The sequence below is a fragment of the Gavia stellata genome, chromosome 9 (assembly GCF_030936135.1).
Source record: "Gavia stellata isolate bGavSte3 chromosome 9, bGavSte3.hap2, whole genome shotgun sequence".
NCBI classification, from domain to species: Eukaryota; Metazoa; Chordata; class Aves; order Gaviiformes; family Gaviidae; genus Gavia; species Gavia stellata.
The window spans coordinates 13,001,216-13,007,019 of record NC_082602.1 but is presented as its reverse complement, the minus strand read 5'-3'; positions in this window follow the sequence as shown (position 1 = coordinate 13,007,019).

The following is a 5,804-nucleotide window of genomic DNA, read 5'->3' as shown; positions in this document are numbered from 1 at the left end:
TTCCTGCAGAAGTGGGGGAAAAAAAAGAGAGAGGGTTAAGCTTGCTTTCAGGATGTCTTATGTGTGGGTTTTATAGAGGCATACATTAAACACAATTACATATGTGAGTGAATGCAGCCTGGGCATTAGCTCTAAGTTCTGAATCCCAGCAGTTGCACATCTGTGAGCTGGCTTTGGGCGTTTGAAATGCTGTTTAAACTATGTCACTAATGCTGCAGATGCAGAAGCTGTAAGAATTTTCTCTGCTGTACTTCATTACTCCTTTCTCACCAGTTTTCCCCTGGCTGTTTATGCATAAAACTATACAGGGATGAAAATGCAAAATGCTTTTTGAGTTTCAAAGATACTGAAGCAGTGCCTTACTAAACAAAGTACTGTGCCCTAATGTCCCTCCTTTCACTCTTTTTGAAGTCAGATCTTTGGCCAAAATACTTGACTTGCGATGACAAATCCTTCACCGCTTCTGTAGCTAGATGTAATCCAGGTCTCAACAGAAGTGCATTTTCTCCTGAACATAAATATCACTGGAAACAGTGGGGGACGTACTGCCTGAATAAAATTGCTGCCTTTTTTTTTGGGGGGGGGGAGTGGTGTTACATGAAACCATGAACTGAATGTTGTGACATATACTGTAATATACAACTCTAATAACAGTCTCTTTGGAGATTTTTGCTTAGGAAACAAACCTGCTGTTGCAAAACAAAAACCACACTAAGGTTTGGGGTTGCCACCTCCCTTCACTTGGCCACAAGCTATATCAGTATACTGTAGTTACCAACTGTGAGTAAACTGTGGGGGTTTTTTGTTTCTTTTAAACTGGCTACAGCTTAAATATATGCAGAAGGCTAAACAAAACATCCTGCTACTGTATGTAAAGGTTGAAAATACTATTCAGCATCAGTATCGAAACAGTTCCCCCTGGCTGCTGAAATAGTTAAGACTGTTTAGAAGGTAAAGTGAAAAGAAGGCAGCGTTAACTCTTTAGCTGCTGTCTCACCCTCTATGAAACAAACATGATAATGTCACACTCTGAAAAGCTCTTATGTACATAAAAGGGATTAGGCTATTACCAGTACCTTTAAACTGACAGTTGTTTCTAACTGCACTCATGTCTTGGAGAAAGAGAGGACTTATGTCTTTAGCAATTTCTCAAAAACTAGTTTAAGAACTGAAAACCTTAAATGCTAGAAGGGGTTTTATAATTTTTTTTTTTTTAGGTTGCACTTGAAACAATTGCAGAGCAAAACTGTACTTTTCATTCTTTTAATGCAAGGCACATTCTTCCCCTCAAACTGTCTTAGTGAGCATTCATGTTTACAACCTAGGATACAAAAGAGTTTTCTGTTTTTAAGCTCAGATGAATGCTAGATGCGCATTGATAAGGAAAAAATACCAGTATTACTGACGCTTGTTCATAAAAGTGACAGATTTCTTATATATCGGGCTGATAAGTGTAACTGTTTTGTGGCTTTCACCAGAAGGCCTTTGTGTGTTCATAGGTGATACAGATAACAAGGGAAGTTTATTCCCTTTAAGTTAAAGTATAGCAGCTGTTTAATAGTGACCAGGGCAACTACTCTGAGGAATGGAGTTCAGTTTCAGGAGTTCAGGACATAGTCTCAAATAAAACAGAAAATGCAGGCTCTAATGGCATATCAAAAGCAATGAAAAATGACGATTCTGCACAAGCAGGCATTAAGGTTACTCAGTATTTCTCAGACTTATCTGGGAGGCCTAAGCTTTGCAGTACCCAACAATCTGACAAATAACTGGAGCATAGGCTGAGGAAGCCAGCTTTGCTATGCATACTATGTAACTCGCCAGTAACATGGGGGTGTTTTTCCCTTTTATGGTCCACAGCAATGGAGCTGAAAGCTACTTCTCAGGCTGGACAGGCTGTGATGGGCACTTCTGGCTAGTAACATGGAGTTGCACAGGGTTTTAAGGGAAGTTATCCACCAACTAAGCACCCCGTGGAAAGATGCTTTGGGAGGAAACCTGATGGCAAAAACGGGATAGGTGTTTTAAACTCCCTTAAGACGTTCATTGTTGCATCAGGTTTGTTTGTAAAGACCCTTTTCAGGAGCAGCCTGTAACGACCTTCGCCGGATTGCAAAGGCCGGGAGCCGAGCCCTGCCTCTCCCAACGGGGCTGGTTGCTGCCGCCAGCACCCGTTCCCCGCGGTGCCGGCTCCAGCCTCCCCCGAATAGCCCCGCGACCCGATCGGCCGGGCCCCCCCGCGCCGAGAGGGAGGCAGCCCCCGCAGGCAGGGCAGTTAATGCCTCTGCCGACGGCCCCCGCGCTCTCAGCCCCGTCAGCCCGCAGGTTTCCCTGGAACTCGCTGTACTCTCCGCACGCACGAGCCCCGGCTCCTCGGGGGCGGGCGGCGGCCGCAGCCGGCGCCCTCAGGCAGCACCTGCCGCCCCCTGCGCCCTCCCGGCGGCGGCGGGCAGCCATCCCCGGGGCCCCGGACAGCCCCCGCCCGCCCTTCCCGCAGCACCCCTGCTCCGCTGCTGCTGCCCGCGGGAGACGCTCGCTGGCGTCCCCCGCGCGGAGAGACCCCGGCGGGGCCGGCTCCAGCTGCGGCGTGCGAGAGCGCTGGCTCCGCCGCAGGGGAAGTTCCGAGGCAAACCCCCCCGTCCCTTTGACCGTTATGGGGTTTCCCCCCTCGGTACCACCGAACCGCCACCCCCGGGGCTCTGCCCCGCCGCGCACGGTCCCCCCGGTGTCCGCACATGGTGGGTGCGGGTCACGACGGCAGCGGCCGACGCTTACCCTCATTTTCCTGGGCGACGTGTACATACGCGTAGGCACGGGCGGCAGCGCCGGGGGCCCCGCGGCTGACAGCTCTGCCCGCCCGTGGCGGAGCTGCCGCCCGCCCGGCGCGGCCGGCCCGGCCCCGCTCCCGCCGCCCGTGACGTCAGAGCCCAGCGCGGCGCCCTGTTGGCTGAGCGCGAGCGTGGCGGGTTCAAACAGAGCCGAGTCAACGGCGCGGGGGCGTGTGTGTGGGGAGGGGGCGCGCGGTGTGCCCGTGGGCGCGGGGGCGGCCGGGCCGGGCCGCCGGTGCCCCACGAGGGGCTGTCGCCTCCTTCCTCTCAGCAGGGGTTGGCCTTACGGTGGTCTGACCGCTGGTGTTTCTCTCAAAGGTGCTTTTTTTTTTTTTTTAAAAAAACACTTGATCTTTCTGGATTTTTTTTGTTGTTGTTGGTTGGTTTGTTTTGTTTTTTCCCCCAAAAAACGTTCTTAAGCGACCAGACCGCTCGTTTTTTATACCCCAAGCGCTACGTGCCTTCCCGAAAGCTCCTCACCCGCGTGCGCTTTGCCCACCCGCGGCGGGGAAACCTCCCCAGCGCAGCGAGGGGCGGCGCGGGCCCGCCCCACCGGCAGCGGCGCAGCGCCCAGCTCTGAGGCGCTCGCGAGGGCGGCGCTCCTCGCGCGGCGGCGGCCTCGTGCGAGGCGCGGGAGGCGGGGGGCGCCATTCTCGCCGGCACGCGCGGTAGTGCAGCACCGCGGGGTGCGCCCCGCCATCCCTGCCCGCAACCGGCCTGACTCCCCTTTCTGCGAGGGGTGTTCCTGCCTTCCCGCGGGCTGGGCCAGCCGCCTGGTCGTTCGGGGCTGGCCGTGGCGGTGTTTCACCCGCAGGCTGGGGTGCCTGTCTGGAGCCTGATCTCCCGTCGAAACGCTGGGTGGGTACGTCCAGCTGCCCCACGAACTCCCTCACCTATGCCCAGGAGCAACTGAGGGTTGCTATCTTTGCAGCCTTCCCACACACAAACGTATTTTTCCCCGTCCTGTTTCTCATTTTGCTCGAATTAGGATGCTTTTAGTATTTGCCCCGTTATCTCCAGGCATTCATTAACTTTATTCCTATTATTGAGCTTATTTATTTAATGGCTCTGTTTGAATACGTAGTGGAAGGCTTCACCGGTTTTCACCAGTGGTGATGAAAGTGGGAACAGCCTTTTTGGAAGCAAGCATGCCAGTCTAGGTAGGTGGGCAGGGCAAACGAATTTGGGAACATGCACGTACTCCAGAGTATGAGGAGTATGTTCACGTTTCCTCACCATTTGAGGACAAGCACTATCATCCATCCTAAACACACAATAATTTTTGAAAGATTTGTAGCTATTCATCATCTTTACTGCTTGCATACTAAATTCCTTTTGGTTTCCAAATCTTAACAGATCCACTATACGGTTTATTTTCCTTATTTAAAATGAGCTTTTTCTTTTAAATGACAACTTGAAAAGTCAGTCCTTTTCCTGCCTGCCAAGTCTGCTTTGCTCTTAGTCTCACTCCTGTATCTTAGCTGTACTCCGCAAACGTTAGAGCACGCAGGTGCTGTAGCAGATCTGATACCTGTTTACTCTGAGGCTTTCCTCGGTGACAGCATGCTGCCTGCCTCGGACACCGAGGAAGTCCCTGGCGGCACGAGCTTTGAGTCCAGAGGTCCCACCTCCTGCAGTATCCCATTAGGATGTTAGTATGTAACGCTAGAGGAGGGTGAGGGACAAGTTTTGTCATAAAAGGTTATCGAAAACAGGAGGTAGGAATTCATAGGCTAACACTGTATAATAAATAGGATAATATTTCTTTCCGAAGGCTATGAACACCTTTTAATAACTCACCTAATGTTTACAGCTAAGAACAACACCAGCAAGCCTGCAAATAAGTACGCATGAAAAACAAATTATCAGATCTCGTTCTGTTTCTGTGCTAATCTGTTTTCCCACCTTATTCAAACATTTGCTGAGACTTGTAGAAGTACACATCCATTAATCTTAGCAAAACATACATAGTTAATTGAATCTGTGACTAGACCTCAATCTGTTGTAAAAACAATCCCTGGTCTTTTTGTTTGTTTGGGTTTTGGGGGTTTTTTTGACATCAGAAATTAGAGCTATCCTGTCATTGGAACGAAGAAATGCAGGAACTTAGAAATGTTCTAACAGAATTAAGGAAAACTATACTAGCTAGGCATGCTGTCCCTTCTCTGAGAGTCGTGTATCTGTACTCTGGTCTCTAGGCAAAGGCCTGTTATACCACCGCACAATAAGCACCGTGAAGAGCACCTAGAGTTTCTACCAAGGTTTGGAATAGCTGGTGGACCGTACTTCTTCCCCAGAGTACAGATTGAATAGGAGCTGATTCTTGCTATGGTTGCATAAAATATAGAGTAATATATGTAGAGGCAAATGGTCGAGAGTTATCCTGTTCTTTACAGTTCCTTATGTTGTGCTTATTGGCACCATATCAAAGTGTTTTTCCATACTCCTCCATTCTGCAGTCTAGCAGATTCTGTTTCGATCTTTTCGTATGTATATGTAAAGGGGTACGTGTGTATATTTCTTGTTTATATACATACCTCTGTATGTGTATATAAATGTTGGGGAGTGTGTTAGAGAATGTAAGTTCAGGGAAATGTATTTTTTCCCTTTTCTAGCATACATGATGCTTAGTTTTGGGGGCACTGTATTGTGTGGGCTTGCAATGTTGTTGGAAAGGTAGTTTTTGTAAATCAGAGAAGCTGAAGACCTAAATACAGCTCCTGTAACATGTAACAGGTGAATCATGTTACCCTTTTATTTCCATTTCTCTTCTTCTGTAGAGTGTGGATGATGACCTTTAGCTATCTATAGTCTGAACTTTGAAATTTGTCGATACAGAAACTCTCTAAGGTCTAATCGTTTCTGTAGTTAAGTAAGTTCTGTCCCTCAACAAATTGCTTGCATTTTGAAGGTGTTTTCATTAGGCATTGCCTCATGTTACTGGTGGGTGGATCCTAGAGCAAGTTTAATCAGCAG